The sequence below is a fragment of the Protopterus annectens genome, chromosome 3.part0 (genome assembly GCF_019279795.1).
Source record: "Protopterus annectens isolate FY-2018-M chromosome 3.part0, PAN1.0, whole genome shotgun sequence".
Classification (NCBI taxonomy): Eukaryota; Metazoa; Chordata; order Ceratodontiformes; family Protopteridae; genus Protopterus; species Protopterus annectens.
In genome coordinates, this window is record NC_056731.1 from 207,099,007 (window position 1) to 207,117,697 (window position 18,691).

The window sequence follows — 18,691 nt, forward strand, 5'->3', positions numbered from 1 at the left end:
TTTCATGACAGCTCTTTTCTGATGGTGTGGGTGACAGCTAGTGAAGTGCAAAAATGCATTGGAATATGTGGGCTTCCTGTAAATAACACTTTTATACCTGTGATTGACAATATCCTTGGATAAGAGGATATCTAGAAAGTTGATATCATTCTCCTGTAGATTATATGTAAACTCAAGAAATTCAGTCATAAGGGAAACATTCGAAATAAATGTCGGTACAAATGCTGGTGGTCCCTGCAAAATTAAAAACATGTCATCCTGGTACCTAGTGTACCAGGCGACATTATTGCGGAATAGGGTGTTGTTAAATAGCAATGTTCTTTCCCAATGATCCATGATACAATTGGTGAAACTCCCTCCACAGGGTGAACCCATTGCCACCCTGATTTCTGTAAATAAATTTTACCATCAAAAACCATGTAATTATGAGTCAATACTATCTCTAGAAGGGTCTCAACCAAGTATGTGGTATTATTATTAATCTTTCTGGATGTTAGAAACTCTCTTATCCATTCTAACCTCAATTTTTGGGGTATAACAGTATATACATTTTTAAAAATAATGTTGGTATTTTGCTATTTTGTTGCATTATGTGTTTGTTTCCTGCAGAGGTTTTTTACAGAAGGTTTTTATGTGCTAGAGGTTTGTGTTGGGTGTCTTACTAACACGTGCTGAGCATTGTGGTTAATTAGTTAATTGGCTGTTTGATTGTTATAAATACTTGACTTAACTTGCTTGAATTTTGTCTGAGGAAGGAGAGACATTGTTCCTTCCGAAAGCGCTAATAAACTTGTGTTTAAGTCAACAAATTTCCTTGTGACTGCTCTTCTACAACCTCGCTTTTTTGTTTTTTCAAGTGGAGTCAACGAGTCTTTCTAAGCACCTCTACTGTCATGTCCTGTTATAGGAAATCACCACTTCAGCTGTAATGAGAAGAAATAAGAAAATTCTTGTTTACCTGCACCTCACTTTTTTGACATTACCATATATGTGCGACTACTATTTTCAAGTCATTTCATTCATTGCAGTACTTGCTTACCATGGATTTGTACAAACATATATTAGTATCTGAATTCTCACATTTGCTAATCTTCCCATTAATGCCACTTATAAAGACAATTGCAGTTTAGGTGGAATGTTTTTTTTTTAATATGTTTTGCATGTAATATTCTCTGAAATTTGTTCAGCCAGAATGTGTAGACACACACATCGCAGCACGTCATGGAAGTTTTCCTTTCCTAAAGCTGTTAAAAATTGTGCTCTTCAGGGTTTTCTTCCTTAACAATTCTAAGCATATCAGGTGATGAAATAAAAATGTGTGCAGAAGTAATAGTGAGGTAACACTATTGGTTATTTCTCACTAAACTCTGTGCTGAGCATTCACTTCACACTGCAGCTATCCCTTCTCTAACCTCAGCCTACACTCTGACTAGGGTGTGGTGTCTCACTGACTTCAGCTATATTGTATGTGCAGTTACAGTTGTGGAAAGAAATGAATTTCTTATACAACTATTATACTATTAATATGTCCTGGACTATGCAAACTCTCTGCATGTTACCTTAGTTAAAGCATTAACAAATCTACACATGGAAATGCAAACATTTTTATCTTTCTGTGTAAATACATAAGTACTTGAAAATGTACCCATGCAGATATAAACCTGTGTTTTCAGACATATATATGCAGATTACTATTTTACTTGCACATATCTTACTACTGAAACATTCCATATGTTTATATTCAGATGCAGTTATGTGTATGTTTATGCTTTCTTTTTCATCACTGTAATGACATTAAAGATATATTTCTACAGGTACACATATTTAATCTAGCAAATACCTTCACTTATGCAACCTTGTTATATTTTAAAGCTATATTTTACATGTCAAATATACCCGCTCCCCCCCAAAAAAAATAATAATAATTCTATACTTATGTACTACAAATCTATTCTACCCACTCAGCCAGGTGGTCTGGCCCACACTTCTTCAGGTTATCTTATCTGTTATTGCACTGCTGGCCAGAGTGGGTGACACCTGTCAAGATTTCCTGGTGTTCACCCATCTCCTGCCAGATATGAATTTTTTCCCAGTCACTGCTGCCAGCTATGAATTTTTTTCCCAATCACTGCCTCTAGTGCATGCCTTAATATTCTCCAGAAATTACTCCTTCAAAGGTAGACTTTGATTTTGGTCACCTTATCAGATCAGCTTGGAACAAGGCCTTGTGTCTCAATCTTTGATTAGAAAATCCAGAACCAGAATGAAGAAAGTATGAGCAGGACTGTAGTTTGTAGGTTTAGAACCACTCACTCTAGGGTGTGACACTACCTTAATCAATCCTAGTTAATCACCGGGAGCATTAGAGCATGCTCTGTTATTACTGGCAAGTTTGGTTTAACCAAAAATGCCTTGTCATAAATATATATTTATGTATTCTAATTTCATTTATATGATGAAGAAAACACAATATGCAATAAACATTTTTTTTATAATTACCACTGCTACTGTACCTTGCCTTAGCTATCTTTTTAGAAGTATTACAACTCAATGTGACTAATTCCTTCATTGTAACTACAGGAATATTTTTTTGTATTTCTTGTTTTTTTTGGAGGGGATTCATAAATACATATACCTGTATGTGTGACAAGCAAGTTTTATAAATTATTGATGGACCAAGGTGACAAGGAGTGCTAGATGATGTTAGATAGGTTCATAGTTTCATAGGTGTTTATTAGGCCAACTACCAAAAGGGCATTTTTAAGCCTAGTCATGCATCTCAAATCTCTGACAAGTTCTGATACCCGTGATAAGTGTAAGCAGGGGCTTGGGAGATGAAACATTTACAAGCTAGGGCCTGGGAGATGAACCATTTACAGGTTGTCTGTGTCCATTAGAGACATAGGTGCCAAACCAAGGATGAATTTCCTGTTCCCCATTCAATTGTCCAAGATGCACTTGAATTGTGTTAGGGAGGCATTCTACTTAACATGAATTGGGTGCCTGTTCCAGAGATGGGGTAATGTCTGGGATACATACCTATCTCTTCAGCAGGCCCTATTTATATCACAGGCAAGATTTAAGTCTTTAGAATGGGTAATTCTGGTGCTGTTTGTTTTGTATATATGCAGGAGATCCATCAGAGTGAGGTCTGACAATGCTGTGCCTGTCAGGCATAGGCATAGATTTCCCATCAAAAGACAGTAGGAGACAGAATACAAGGATAGAGCCTTGAAGCTGTCTGCATAGGACATTTTATTTTATTTAAGTCCTGTATTCTTTTATAGGTTCATAGGTAGGTACTAGGCTATTGACCCTAGGGCCTATATAAGCCTAGCCAAAAATGTACCCTGGCTTTCGCCACCCAAGAAAATTATTTTCCTGTGCCCCTGTCGAGCAGAGCCACAGAAGTGATCCCTGGGGTGTATTTCCTATTTCCCATCCAATCATCAAGATTTTTCTTGAAGAGTGCTAATGAGGAGCTCTGTTTGACATAGATAGCTAGTCTGTTCCAGAGTATGGGAAGTCTCTGGGACATGAATCTATCCCTCCAGCATGTTCTGTTTATTGTGGTGACAAGGTTTAGGTCCCTATTGTGTATAGCTCGGAGGGATTGGGATTTCTTTAAGTGGAGCATGTCCAGCAGCTCTGGGTTTGACATAGCTTTGTATGTTAGGCAGTGATCGTCTCTGAGTAGGTGATATGTGATGGAGTAAAGCTGGAGTATTTTGAGACGGTCTGTGTAGGGCATCTGCTTGAAGCCAGTAATCCTCTTTCTGAGGTATTTCTGTGGCCTTTCCAATACCAAAAGAGGTGTTGTACTCTATAATGGGTCTTGAACCTCTGTGGACATTCCAACTGTTGGATATGCCTGGTTAGGTGCATACCAAAGGAGGCATTGTACTCAATGACAGGTCTGATAAATGCTGAATACAGTGGAACAATGATTTCCTTGGACTTAGATGCCATACCTTTGTTTATAAGTTACGTAACATAGAATGATTTCCTCAATACTGTAGACACGTGATGGTCAAAAGCTAGATTACTATCTATGTGTGTTCCTAAGTCCCTGACTACTGGGTCATCTCTAAAGGGTGTGTTGTCAATATGATAGTTACAAGGGGTGGAGGACTTCCCAAAGGATACTATTATGCATTTCCTGGCATTTCATTTTAGTCCATGGCTCTGACATCAGATGGTTGTCTGTGTCATGCCCTACTGGAGAATATTTCTGTCAGTATGGGATTCAATGACCGCTCCTAATTTGCAATCATCTGCAAATTTAGTCAGCCACACTGACAGTGGCCTTGACTTCAGAGAAGTAAATGCCAAAAAGGAGCTGTCCAAGGACTGATCCCTGAGGGACTCCTCTTGTGACTGGCCTCTTTGTAGAGGTGGACTCCCCAATTCTAACTTCCTGGATCCTGTCTGTGAGCCAGTTGGCTATCCATCGGGTGACATATGGGTTTGTACCTAACCTCTTGAGTTTCCCAACAATGCCTGAGTAGGGTGTCAAAATGCCTTGGCCAGGTCAAGGTAGGCAGTGTGAACCATTTTGCCCTCATCCACTGCATTGGTAACCTTCTCAAAGAAGTCCACCAGGTTAAGTAATCATGATCTGCCCTTGACGAAATCAAGCTGGGTTGAGTCCATTGTCTGAAGGATTGCTGTATCACTGTTGATCATTTCCATGATAATTATTTCCAAGGTTTTATGTATTAGACTAGTGAGACTTATGGGACTGTAGTTTCCAAGGTCTGTAGATGGCCCACCTTTGTGCAGAAGGATGACTTTTGCTGTTCTCCATTCATGAGACACGACGCTTGTTTGGAGGCTATAGTTAAATAGCATTTTCAGAGGCTATGATAGATCATGCTATTTAGTAGGTATCCTGGGATATTATCTGAGCCCATTGAAGCAGTGTTCTTGACCATAGAGAAAGCATCAAGGACCTGCTCCTTAGTGATAGCAGGGGGAGTTATATTTGATGGTATTTCCTGAGGGAAGGTTGAACTTGAGACAGGGGTAAGGTTGTTTCTGAATTTATCACCCAGTAGGTTTGCTATATCTTCTGGATCAGTATAGGTGACACCATTTATAATGAGCTCTGCACACAATTGTGTATTGCCTTTGAGGCTGTGGACATAGCTAAAGAATGCTTTGTGGTTGTCCTTGGCCTGGGAGGCCACATTCACCTCAAATCTGGCTTTGGAAGACTTCATTTGTCCTCTGAGACATTTGTTTAGTTTGATGAGAGTGCTTTAATCCTGCTGGGTGTTGCACCTCCTAATTTTTGCCATGATTTTCTTCCTTCTGTTATACGGGTCTATATTATAACCTTGAAGCATTAGCTCTACAAACAACTAAAGGTCAACCCATAAACAGTGAAAGCTGAAAACTGCAAAGGCCACTTCCACAATTTTTTTTACAGGGAAAAATTTTGCTTGGCTGGTGAACAGACTTTCAAACCTTAATAAAGTGGGGGGCTTCACCCCCCATACCCCCCTAACTAAATATACCAACTCCGAGATCACTCTACATTGAAAAAAAGGGCAAATTCCTGATAACGGCCAAGCAAATTTTTTCTCTGTGAAAAAATTTGTGGAAGTGGCCGTTTACGGTTTTCAGCTTTCACTGTTTACAGGTCAACCATTAGGTGTTAGGAGAGCTGACACTTATAGTCCCTGTTATACAGCCTACTGATTTTGTGATTCCACCAAGGTGGTTTGTTTTTTGAGTTAGTTCTGTACTTCTTCCTGCTGGGTACAGCTGCCTCTATGCAGCTCTTAACATGCTTGTACAGGGTATCTGTGAACAGTTATGCATAGGCAGCAGTGTTCTCAGGGTTTATGGAGGCCTGACATTTTGCCAGGTTATCACTTAATAACAGGAAGTAGAGTAGCTCCTGAACATTCCATGTTTAGCTGGGGGTACAGGTTTTATTTTTACTTCAAAGACCATTTTGTGGTCTAACCTTACCAGGGAAGACATTACAGTAGGATGTGTGTAGCACTCTCCCATATTAGTGAGGACCAAATCCTCTATGGCTGCACCCCTTGTTGGTGTATTGACAATCTGGTTCAGGGAGGTTGTGTTTACAAAATCCAGGACTCTCTGTGCCTGTATGTTTGGCATTGTATAGGTTTCCCAATTAATAATGGGTCTATTAAAGTCACCCTTGAATATGGTATTGTGTTGGATGGATAGTGTTTCTAATAAGTTTAAATACATGGTATGGGTTTCCTGGGTCATAGAATGGGGGAGGGGGCTGAAGCTGGCAAGGAAGTGATATTGGATTTTGCCTATGGTGTTTTGAACATGGAGCAGCTCAAGTGCATTGTCCTGTTTGACCAGCCTGGAGGTATATTTATTTTTGATGTAAATAGAGACACTTCCACTTTTAGTCCCTGTCTGTGGAGTAGCTGGTCTAATTGTGGAGAAGACATTATAAACTTGCACTGTTGGTATGCTGTCAGTGGCTTTAAACCATGTCACAGTGACCACATAGACATCAGCATTCTCTAGGGTGAAGAGAACTTCTAAGGAATGGAGTTTTTTGTTTAGACTCCTAGGAATGAGCAGTAATAACTTTATATTTTTTTTATTTTGATTTGCTATGTCAGAAGTACTTTCCATTTGGCATTGCCTGAAAAAGGCAGTGGGGCAAGACAGTGTTTTAGCTAATATTCAAAAGTCTAGAGGGGAATGGTGCAGACCATTCCTGGCAAAGCAGCATGGTGTGTTGACCATCTCCTTCCATGCTGACAAATATTGCACCTTCTTAGAATGACACCAAAAACTAAGCCAATCATAAAAGTCAGTCATGTTTTGCTCATATTGTGGCATCATCCTTGGAGAAGGTAAAATGCTGCTCAATGCTAGGCTCATACCAGCCTGAGACATATTCTGAGAGCTCCATGATGTCTCTTCATATAGTCTAGGGAGGTATGTCTCAGGTCATTTACTGTCACATGGACTATGACTGAGTCATACTGGTACTTTTGGTCCAATGGGGTCTATATCATTTCATTGAAAACTCATTTCATTGAAGCTTAATTCATTGACACATTCACTGAAAGCTCACTTCACTGAAAACCCATTTCACTGAAAATCATTTTTGTTGAAAGGTATATATTGCCTTCCCCCCACTGTTGTGCAATCCTGGAGTTAGTATATAAAGTAAAAGGGTGTGGGGGGCACAGCCCCCCACATTTGGGCGTGTGGGGGGTGTAGCCCCCACATATTGTAAATATTTTAAATATTTTAAAGCATATAGATGGATACTTACAAGTGTAATGAAAGAATTCTTCCAGAAGACAATATATAACCAATATGACAAGACAGTTAGTAGCATAATTGTCTTTGGTACAGAAGCCTGTGGATTCTACTCCCACACCATGCAGATGGAGTGCTGGAATTGCAGGGGGATTGGGGTTCTGCATTCCTGAGTATGCCCTCCTTTGTATGAGATGCCTAGTACCTATGAACATGTCAGTTTGTGAGTCATTCCCTATTGCGATATTACCATCTTTATATTTTTTAATGCATCGTAGGCAATTTAATTCTTCAAGGGCAGCAGGTACTGAATTTGTAGATAAACACTAAAATGTAAAGTTTGCCAGTAGCAACCTTTTCATTAGTTACAGTTTTCTTTAATGTGAAATTATTTGGATGACTTTTACTGCTGCAGAGATTGTCTATTTACTAATATTGGCAAATTGTAATGACAGATGTCTGAGTGGCCTTTTATGGTTGACATTTTCTGAAATGGGTAGTTTTGTCATTATTGGTTCATACAGTTTGTTTCATTGCTTACTGAAAGAATGTTCAAACCTACATATTTAAAAATTCTAACAAGTGGTGTTGTATTATACAAAGAATATAATTTAATATAATCAGGACGGTCAATCAAGGAACACATATGTGTATGCATGGCACTAAAAATGTGTGCAAGGAGCTTATGGTTTGAAAACAGCCCAAAGGTAAATCCTCCACTCACCACAGGTTAGTACTAGACTAACTACCCTTGGGGGCCATTTTAAACCTAGCCAGTTACCCTCTGTAAGTATCAAACCCAGGACCTTGTGTCTGTAAGGTAAGCACCTTAACCACTAAGCCAACCTCCCACCACCAGGATGCATTTTCTTTGCATGTGAGAGTTTTAATGCTTTTTCAATGAATGAGAGTTTCAAGGGCAAAGAAGTTTACTGCTCATTCTAAGTCCATTTTAATTGGAGACTATATTGTTTGTTTAGCAAATGGCTATCAGTGTTTCTGCTACTTTATTACAATATCTGTGGTTCACTGTAGAAGTAAATAAGAAAACACTATGCGCACTGACAGGTTTGAACAGTGTTTATGGTAAGTGGGTATAAATGGCCAAGTAATGGAACAGTGGAATGGCTGGGAAGGTGGCTGCTGCAGGGGGTGTATCGGTTTTTGCAGGAGGTACTATTACTCTGTCTAGGGCCCCATTTGACCTTTATCTAGTTTTGGTCCGAATGCATCCAAAGTATTATTACTTATATTCAAATGTAAAACATTTATAGCTGACAAGGCTGGTGCATGATATAGGTCATACATGCAACTATGTGTCTAGATGGTCACATACTCATGTGTCTATTTTTATTAGTTTATTAGTCCATTTCAAAGGAGGTGGCAGGTGACAAAGAAGTTGCTTGTTTTTTTTCCCTACCACCATCTAACTGGTACATTTAATTCTACACAAAATTTATAATAAGCTCAGTCTCAGTCAGGGGTGGCCCGTGGTATTGCACCCCAACTTTCTCCAAAAAGAAAAAAGTTTAATTATTAAACTTTTTACACTAGTAGCAGTTCGAACTGCAAGCTAGTGTATAAAGGAAATGCAATTCTATGAGGAATGTAGAACATTGTGTGCATGAGTTCTGCTAAAAAAAAAAAAAAGAAAAAGAAAAACCCTATATTTTTTGTCTCTGGACTGTTTTTAAAACAGTCCAGATTGGGAAGTCACTTAACATTTCTCAGTTTGTTTTATTTTAATCAGTTTTCCCTGTTTTTCTTAAGAATTTCCATATCCCACACTAGTTAGTGAAAATGAGCCAGTGGTTCTGATGGTGTCAGAGTTTAATTCTTGTCCCAGTTCACCCCTGATTGTGACAGTTCTGTTACTTATAATTTAACCTACAGAAACACAGGTGAAAGTTTAACTTGAAGGGGAATTAGTTATGAATAAAAAAGGGTGGGTGGATTGCACACTTTACAACTATATTCATTTCATCCTTGTAATGATAAAGCTTAAAACCTCAGGGAACTGGGGAAAGAAATCTGTATGACATAACATGAAATTGCAGTCATTAACACCAATGCTCTATACATTAACATTCCTACAGATGGCAATTAACTACAACTTAAATATAGTAATGCACAAGTTTTCATGGAAACACAGATTAAAATGAATATCCTGCTAATGTAAACAAATGCTACTGCCACTTCACTCTCACCATTGCACACATTATGATATATTTGGCTCTGAAATCACAAATTATTGTTTATGACAAAAAAATTGATGTGCAGTACCTCAGCAAACAATATACTTTAATCTGGGAAGAACTTACATAGTATAAAAATGATGTTTTTATTCAAATGCAATGTGATCTTATGGAATAATGATTTAACAGTTTTTACTAATTACACCACATGAGGACATTCAGTAAATGCATACTTAAGTATAGTGCTTCAGCAGCATTTATTGTGCAAAACAGTTAAGTGTGTGATTATTGTTTATATGATGCCTTATGATATCACAGAACAGGAATCAGTGAGCACTTAGGCATGAATTTTACAAACATAAGAGTAACTGTTTAGAAAAAATAAAATTATCTTAAGATGAGAGGGAATATCAGATGAACAGTGACAAAAGACCATGCATGACACAGAACAACCCACATATATCACTGTATGCATCAGTTATGATCTGTTTGTTTTTTGCAAGAAATGAAACATTAACCTGAATGTCATGGTCCATAGTTCTGGACTAGATGCCTCCTCTGTAACTGTGCAGCCATATGCTATACATGAGCCTGCCACATGGAGTCCCTTACCACTGCTGCTGGCTGGTCATCTTTATTCATATTTGGAATGGAGCTGGGAGTTGCAGTGATAACATGGATCACTTCACTAGTAGACAGCTGCATGACCATGTTGTGCAGACTGAAACATAGAGCAAATATGCTGCATGAAGTAGCTGTGTCATACAGAAGGTCACTCCCAGACACTTTCAGGCACCTGATATGGCTCTTCAGGAGGCTGTAGACCCTCTCACTGACAGTACAAGTCTGGGGCAGGGATGAGCTATAGGTCTTTTTTGGATTTCTTATTGGAGCCATGAATCCATTGGATGTCCAGCTTCACCTGAAAGACAAAGTGTGTGTGTGTGTGTGGGGGGGGGGGGGCAAAGGAAAAGTGGTTTAGTACTCAGCGATACATTTTACCATAAGTAACTACTTAAATAGAATATAAAAAACAAAACAATATATTTTTCCTCTTATCAACAAGATGACCACAGGGCATCTTACCCTGCAGGAATATGTGTACAATGAGCTAGTGTACAAAATATGGGAAACAGGTATTGTTAATGTGGAGTTTTTTTCTCCCAAGGCCTCTAATACTGTCATCCAGGGCCTACTATGTGCAAATTAAGCTTGCTTGGAACAAGCCATTGTAAATGTATTATTTCTTGTATGACATATTTTTGATTGTAAAATTACCACTGTACATATTGTTTAATGTGGAGCTTTTCTCCCCGGGCCTCCTCTGTAAATGGACCTCATTCCAGTCAGACTTTCCCGGTCAACAAATGTAAAATAAAAAAAACGTGCACTGTAGAATGCTGGTCAAAGATATTGGTGATGCACCCCCATGCATCATATGCTACCTGGCAACTGATGGAATTATAGCCCTTCCTATTGAGGTACCACTCACTCCATGGACCAGATAGGGCCCTAATTGCAAAATGGGTTCACTCTATCATACCAAGTACCAAAGGGAATTGTGCAACTCCATAAAAGGCAGTCATAATCCTGGTTCAGTTTTGAGGTGACACGAGGAAATAGATGCACTGATCTGCATATGCCAAGAGTACATCCCATAACTGCTGCAGTATCCTCTAGGCAGAAGTCTGTGAGAGCCCCAATTTGTCCCCACTCTCTCTCTCTCTGGAAAGTCCCCATGGCAAGAAAAGTTAGACATATACATACCTTCATGTCCATAGGGATAGGAAGTCCATGAATTCCTCCAGTATCCCTATGGTGGTCATACATACCCACTAAGATCCGTATAATGTTCATTTCCACTCTGACCCTGTCAAGTATCTCCTGATTATCAAAGTTATAATGAGTTATTCTCTGTCTCTATCTCAACATTGGTTGGTGTGCACCACGGGGTCCTAGTGGTTTTGGCTTGTCAAGCATCTCAGATGTGCAAATAGGAAGGTTACTAGCAAGTGGTGACAGCATTCTCATGGACTGCAAGGTAGCTAGGATTGGTGAGACTCCTCTTTATATAAAGTATCTGCTGATAGCTCTAACAAGCAGGAAAATTCCACTAGGGAAAAATACAAAGAAACTAGTGGTCTTAAAACTTCGTTGATGAGCGCAGTCAAAATAATTCCCAAAAATCATGACAACTAGGTAGTGTTCCAAAGCAACAAGCTTTTATTTCTCACAGACAAGGGATCCTCACTAGCAAAATAAATATTTTACAATGTTAGACACATCAGCTTTTATACACTTAGAAGTAGGTGTGGAAAATATATGTATTGTTTAATTATGAACCAGCCTATTCAAGGCATACAATATAAACAGGGCTGTAAAAAGTGCATTTTAGTAAAGCAAGTACCCACCCCCACACACTACTACTGATTAGCTCAAATTAAATCCTAGTTAAGGAAAATGTTATCTATCTATTTGCAGCCCACATTGCCAAATCAAGTATTTAGAAAAGCATAACATACACATAAAAATACTTACTTTTAACTAAAATCACTTTCAGCTAACTAACGCAATAAAGCCTTCATCAGATCTGTGACTAGAACTGAAATCACATACATAGGTTGATAAGTAAAAATAGTTAACTAGATTGATACAAGAAAAAACACATAGTTATCTAACCATCAACATTATTTAACTAGAACACTATAAATATATATCTATCTAATCATATTTTCTATGTTAGTGTGTATAAAAACAAAGATATTTATAACTCAGAAGAAATTTAGAAAAAAATATTTCAGAAAAAATTATTTTATTTACAGCTCAGAAAAAAATGTCAGTGCTTTGCAGTTAAAAAAAACTGCAGTTACAGTTTCCATGTTTACAGTCCCAAAATGTGTTTTTGCAATGAAACCAGTAGAAAAAAGCACAAGAAATAGTGGATGAAGTAAACTAGCAATGTATAATAAAAGTGTGAAAGGGTGTGCATGAGTGTGCATGAGCGTGTACCAGAATGTTAAATGGGGGAATTATACCAATACTTCATGGTAATACTTCATGATAATAGTGGCATGAAAAAAGTGTGTTTTGAATTTACCATTTACATCTCTGGTGTGATGCAAGCGTGTACTATATCTAAACAAAGCAGAACTGAGGTTAAAGTAACTAAACATATATATATATATTTATATACATACTACACATAACTTTTTTATTTTCAGTACATAATATTTCCTCAAAAATTCCCTAAAAAAAACTTTACAGATTGTGTGGCAGCTAATGTAAATTCAACACAGTCCTGATAGAGCAATAGTAGCCACGTCCTGGTTTCCTGAATGCATTTAATTTCAACTGCCAGCATAATTGTTTTTTTTTTTTTTCTCCAAAACAACATTGATGTCCCTTTCAAGCTCATCCATCTCCACACAGTCAAGAATGATAAATTTAAAAGCAGAACGTTTGTGGTATTCTAATATGTGTTTCAATAAGGAAAGAAAGATGACTTGAGATCCTCCTTTTCAGTTTATTCATAGTCTTACTCACATAAAATGCAGGTCAGTCATTACACATTGCTCTATATACAATTTTCAGTATTACAGTTACCACCTACTGAAGTTTTCACCATCTTTTTAAGACAGGGGCATTCAAATGAGTCACACCCCATCAGGTACTCACAGAAAGTACAGTTAGGCGGCCCACAGATTTTAGTGCTCATGTCATCCTGGTGTTTCTTATTTTTCTTTTTCTTTTCCACATAGCTACATCTGCTTCTGCTCTTGTTGTATACAAAAGTAGGGTGTTCTCCTAAACCCCCTACAAGCTGCTAATTGTCTGTAAGGATGGCCCAGTTATTCTTAATAATGTCTGTGAAGAAAGGAGGCAAGACCAGCACAGCTAAATTACATGTCATTTGTAAATATCAACATTATTTATATAAGATGCTTGTGTTACAAATGTATTAGAGATGTATGCCATGTGTATCTGAAACTGCTTTATACAGATGTGTGTGTTGAAAAGGTATTTGTAAAGTGCGTGTGTTTGAAATGTAACCACAGTGTGCCTACTGCAGAGAACATAAATGTACATGCACTATTGTAACTGTTTAGATGTATCTGTTTTAACAGAGGAAATTGGGGGGTTAACCTCAGTCCAGCAAACTTTAGAAAAACATCTGAAATTAAATCACTTTATAGGCTAGGCCATAAAGAGGCTAGCTGACAGGTTTTAAGGTAGCCAGAGACACAAATTCTGTACTAGGAAGCTTTCTGTATTGTCTTTCTGAAAGCATGGAGAATGCAGTTGTTTTACGACTTCCAGCACCTGCCAAAGATCTGAGCAAAAGCCGTTGTGTGTGTATTTTTACTGGTAGGTGCTGAATATTGCCAGCTATCAGCAATGAGGGAGTTGACTGGGAACTAGAAGTCAGATGACCGGAAATGATGTCATTCTGAAAGCTATCCCAGAGTAATATTTTATTTATTTAACATTTGTTTACCTGGAAAGTCCAACTTGGAATGAGCCAATTATCAGCAGAGGCCCAGGGAGAATCACTCCAGAAGCATGTCTTTGTAACATGGGAGGAAAAAAGAGCACCCAGAGGAAGCTCACACAAATGCAGGGAGGACATACAGACTCCACAGAGAATTCACCCCAGGCAAGAATTGAACCGGATAATCTCTGGATGTAAGGTGGCAATGTAAACTGCTGCACCACTGCGCTGTCCAAGTTTGGATTCAGTCAGGAATATAGTGAAGTTATTTTAGATATTGCTTTTCTTTAGTTTGACCCTGTCCTTCAGTGTTGTTTTAAATATTTTCTGTGGTTTTGAACTCTGATGTCACTGTGAGTTGATAGTTAGTATTGTCTTGTTCTTTTATTATTTATTATTAGATCTATTTAAACCTTTCATTGGACTGATCTTTGAGAGATAGTTAAAGTTTTGAGAGTACTTGCATATTTATTTGGTGTCACTGTGTGGGCCTTGCTCTTGGTCAAACTACCATTTAAATTAATATTAATTTCACTCAGTATATTGGAAGAGCCTTGAGGTACCTGTCAGGAGTGTCTGGTGGCAATCATAACTACCTTATAGTCTGGGCAGAAGGGGGCATAGCTAGTAAACCTGTGCCAGCCTTTCCCAGGTGTGTGTGTGTGTAAATCAAATCTCAAAGAATGTGTGTGTCAGCTACTTGGGCGGGAAAACAAAGCACCGGTTAAACATAAAGGGTGTTGAGGCCTTGGTTTGGACACTCAGCTCAGATCTCGACTCTATAGCAGTGCCAGTGAGGAGTCTTATTGGGGATCTGGAGAAAGAGGGAGGAACCAGCCCCAGACTGTCTGTGGTCTCTGTGTGCTCTTAAGAGAAATTTCACTTGATGCAGAGAGCTGCATCTGGAAATAGTGTGTGTGTACCTGTTATCATCCCAGTGAACATCCTCCCACAGGTGCCAGTAGTGAGGATTGAGGCTCCTTGATTAATGGCCCAGAGGTGGGATATCCACATCACATATTGGTTGCCAGTGGTGGGTTGTCACATATTGGTTGGCAGTGACCACATGACATACTGGGATTCAATGGTGTGGATATTGAACTCCTGTAGCCTGTAAACAGTGGTCACTAAAGAAGGTGTGTGCACTCTCAAGCAGCCACACAGTAGACATTCAGAGTTTCATATCACAATATTTTTATTTATTTATTTTGTTTTTTATTTTGTTAGCTTAGTTAGGCAGGGAGAACAGGCAAGGATGTCAGCAGAGGATTATGGCAAGCTGACAAGGAGCCAGTTGGCTGAGTTGTGCCAAGCCGAAGGACTGGGGCATGCCAACCTGACTAAAGCAGAAATTATTGCAGCCTTAGTCACAGCTGCATAACAGACCAACAACCAGGAAGACAGCCAGACTGACTTTCAGGATATACAGCCCTCAGACAATGGACAGTTCAACTTTTCCTCAGATGACTTAAAAATTCATCTGGAGTTAAAGAGACTTGAACTGGAGGCCAAACCTTTGGAACTAGAATCAGCAAAGAGACTGCAGAATTTGGAGATTGAAGCAGAATCAGCAGAGAGACTGAGATGCTTGGAAGCCAAAGAAAATGAAAGACAGAGACAACATTAAAAGGAAATGCTGAGTCTTCATCAGGGTCCTGGAGGTAATGGGGAAGGGAATAACCTTACCCCAGAAGCAACAAAGGTCAGTAAACCTCTTCCACAGTACCCAGAAGGTGATCATTGCGATAGGTTTATTCATATGTTTGAAAGAGTATGCAAACAGTATAATGTTGACCTAGAGCTCTGGGTACAGTTCCTCACCCCCTTACACATGGTAAAGCTGCAACTGCTGTTTCTAAATTGTCTGATACTGATTGCTTAAATTATAATACAGTTAAAAATTATTTCTTGAAATGCTTTAAGTTAACATCTGAAGCTCCTAGAATACAGTTTTGTGAGCATAGACGCAAGGCAGATGAAAGTGTGTGGGATTGTATTGCTGAGTTAAGCCCTAATTTTCATGGGTGGGTGAGTGGGTGTCAGGACACCACTTTTCAAAAGCTGGCAGACATTTTGGTGATGGAACAAGCCTTTAGCACTTTTCCTGAGGACATGAAAATCTGGTTGGCAGATAGGGAATGTAATACTGCAAATGAGTTGGGAATAAAAGGAGATCTATCCCCAGCAAGCAGGGCATCACTGCACAGGAAAGGGATACCCGGTGTGGCACATGAGTATAAGGAAATGCATGGTGGGCAGCCCAAACCATCCCAACAAAGTCCACCAGTAACAGGGGAAGCCACTAGTTCAGGTACACAGCCAGGATCAAGGGTAAAATATTTTAAGTGTAACCAGTGGGGCCATGTAGCATATAGATGTCCACAGAGGCAAGGTGACGAACAAACAGTAGTGGAGCCAACAAGTGGGAGTAACAGAATGCCAGTGGTAAGTTGTATGGGTAACAAACTATCACAAGAGGTTATATCTTATCTTAGTAGATGGGAAACAGGCCACTGCTAAGAAAGACATAGCCTCTGACCTAACCATTGTGAATGGTTAAAGAGGAGCACTACTTACTTAGGCAATCTACTCCAGTCAGAGCTTCAGGAGAGACCACATTCCAAATACCTTTGTCTAGGATTCACCTTGACTAGGAGGGTAGAAAAGGAAGCAAACAAGTAAGTGTGTTTGAGGATATCCCTACAGGTGTCCTATTAGGAAATGATTTTGACAATGCAGTACCTTGTGTGTCTGCAGTTACATGTAGTCAGGCCTGGAAACAGGCATATGGATCTGGTAGTCTGGGGAATCAGACAGACTGCACACTTGATGCCAGGACTGGTTAGATGGCTACTTTAGGGAGGGAGCTACCCTGTAGCAATGAGACTGAAGATGAGCCACAGCTGCTGGTGGGTACTGATGTTCCCTTGGACAGAGTGACTGCAAGGGCAGAGGTGAGTAGTAGTATCTCAGCTGACAGTGAGGCACCACTGTCAGAGGATACCAGACTTCCTGTGGAAGGGGAGATAGAAAGGGTTATAAAAAGAGAGATGAGACAAGCTCATCTCTCAGGCCCTACATTACAAGGCTTGATGGAGGTAGCTAGGGTGGCTCCCTAGGATTCTGTACTCTTGGACAAAAGGTTACTGTATAGAGAATAGACCCCTGAGGGAAGGTTAGAGAGTGAGAGAATCCTGCAGTTGGCAGTTCCCAGAGACTGCCATCTGGCACTTCTAGCCATAGCCTATGACATTCCCTTTGCAGATCATATGTGCATAAAGCATGCCAAGAAACATAGTATGCAGAACTCTTATTGACCTGCAATTTCCAGGGATGTAACAGGGTACTGCAGGACCTGTGAGCAGTACCAAAAAGTAGGCAAGGCAGGAGACAAGTCAAAGCTTCTTTGGTGCTTTGCCTGTGATTGAGCAACCATTTCACAGGGTAGCTATGGATATTGTGGGGACTCTGAGTACCTCAAGTTCCACAGGGAAGAAGTATATCCTAGTAGTACTAGATTATGCTACTAGATACCTTGAGGTGGTGCCTCTGTTCTCCATTGAGGCAGAGAAGGTGGCAAATGCTTTTCTAGAGATTTTCAGCAGGGTAGTTTTCCCAAGAGAAATACTGACTGACAGATGTGCCAATTTCACATCAGACCTGCTGGCTTTTCTGTGGGAGTGGTTTAGGGTGAAGCACCTAAAGACCACCCCCTACCACTCCCAGACTAATGGTCTGGTGGAGAGGTTAAACTCTACACTAAAGACCATGCTATGGGCATTTACAGACTAGTTTAAAAGAGAGTGGGACAAATATGTACTCCATCTGATGTTTGCATACAGTGAGGTGCCCCAGAAATCCACAGGTTTCTCATTTTTTGAGTTGCTGTATTGGCATAGGGTGAAGGGACCTCTAGATTTGATTCACGATGAGTGGGAGGGTGAGTGTGAATCCCACAAGGGGTCTGTTGTAGCATATGTCCTAAACCTCAAGACAAGGCTCTGGGAACTCATGCGCTTGATCCATCAGAACCTGTCAGGAGTCCAACTGCAGAAAAGGTCTGGTATGACAGGAATTCAAGCCAGAGAGTATGCTGTAGGGCAGCAGGTTATGGTTCTCATTCCTATCAGACTCAATAAGCTGCAGGCAGCTTGGGTGGAACCCTTCAAAGTGGTAAGGAAGGTCAATGATGTTAACTACATAGTAGAACTGCTAGACAGGAGACAGAGGCACAAACTGTGCCACATTACCGTGATGAAATCTTAGCATGATAGAGAGGCCCTTGTGCTATTTGCAGTGGAGAGCAGGATGAGTCTGAGGTGTACCTATGGCTACAGCAAACCAGAGAGCAAAATCACAAGTTACTAAGGTGGATCCTAGGGTTGCAGGCATATGATATGACAGTGCAACACCATAGTGGGGTCAGCAATGCCAGTGCAAATGGGTTCTCAAGACAGAGAATAGGGTAATATATTCCCAGATAGGCGCATTCCTCTCAAGCAAAGTTTCTCAAGAGGCACTTGAAAAACTAGTTTGAGTCTTTGAAGGGGGAAGAAATGTGATGAAAGAAGGCACTGCCAGCACAGCTAGCTAGAATTTTGTAAATAATTATATGTCATTTGTGAATATCAACATGATTTATATAAGACGCTTGTGTTACAAATGTATTAGAACTGTATGTTGTATGTATATCAAACTGCTTTGTACTGAAGTGTGTGTTGAAAAGGTATTT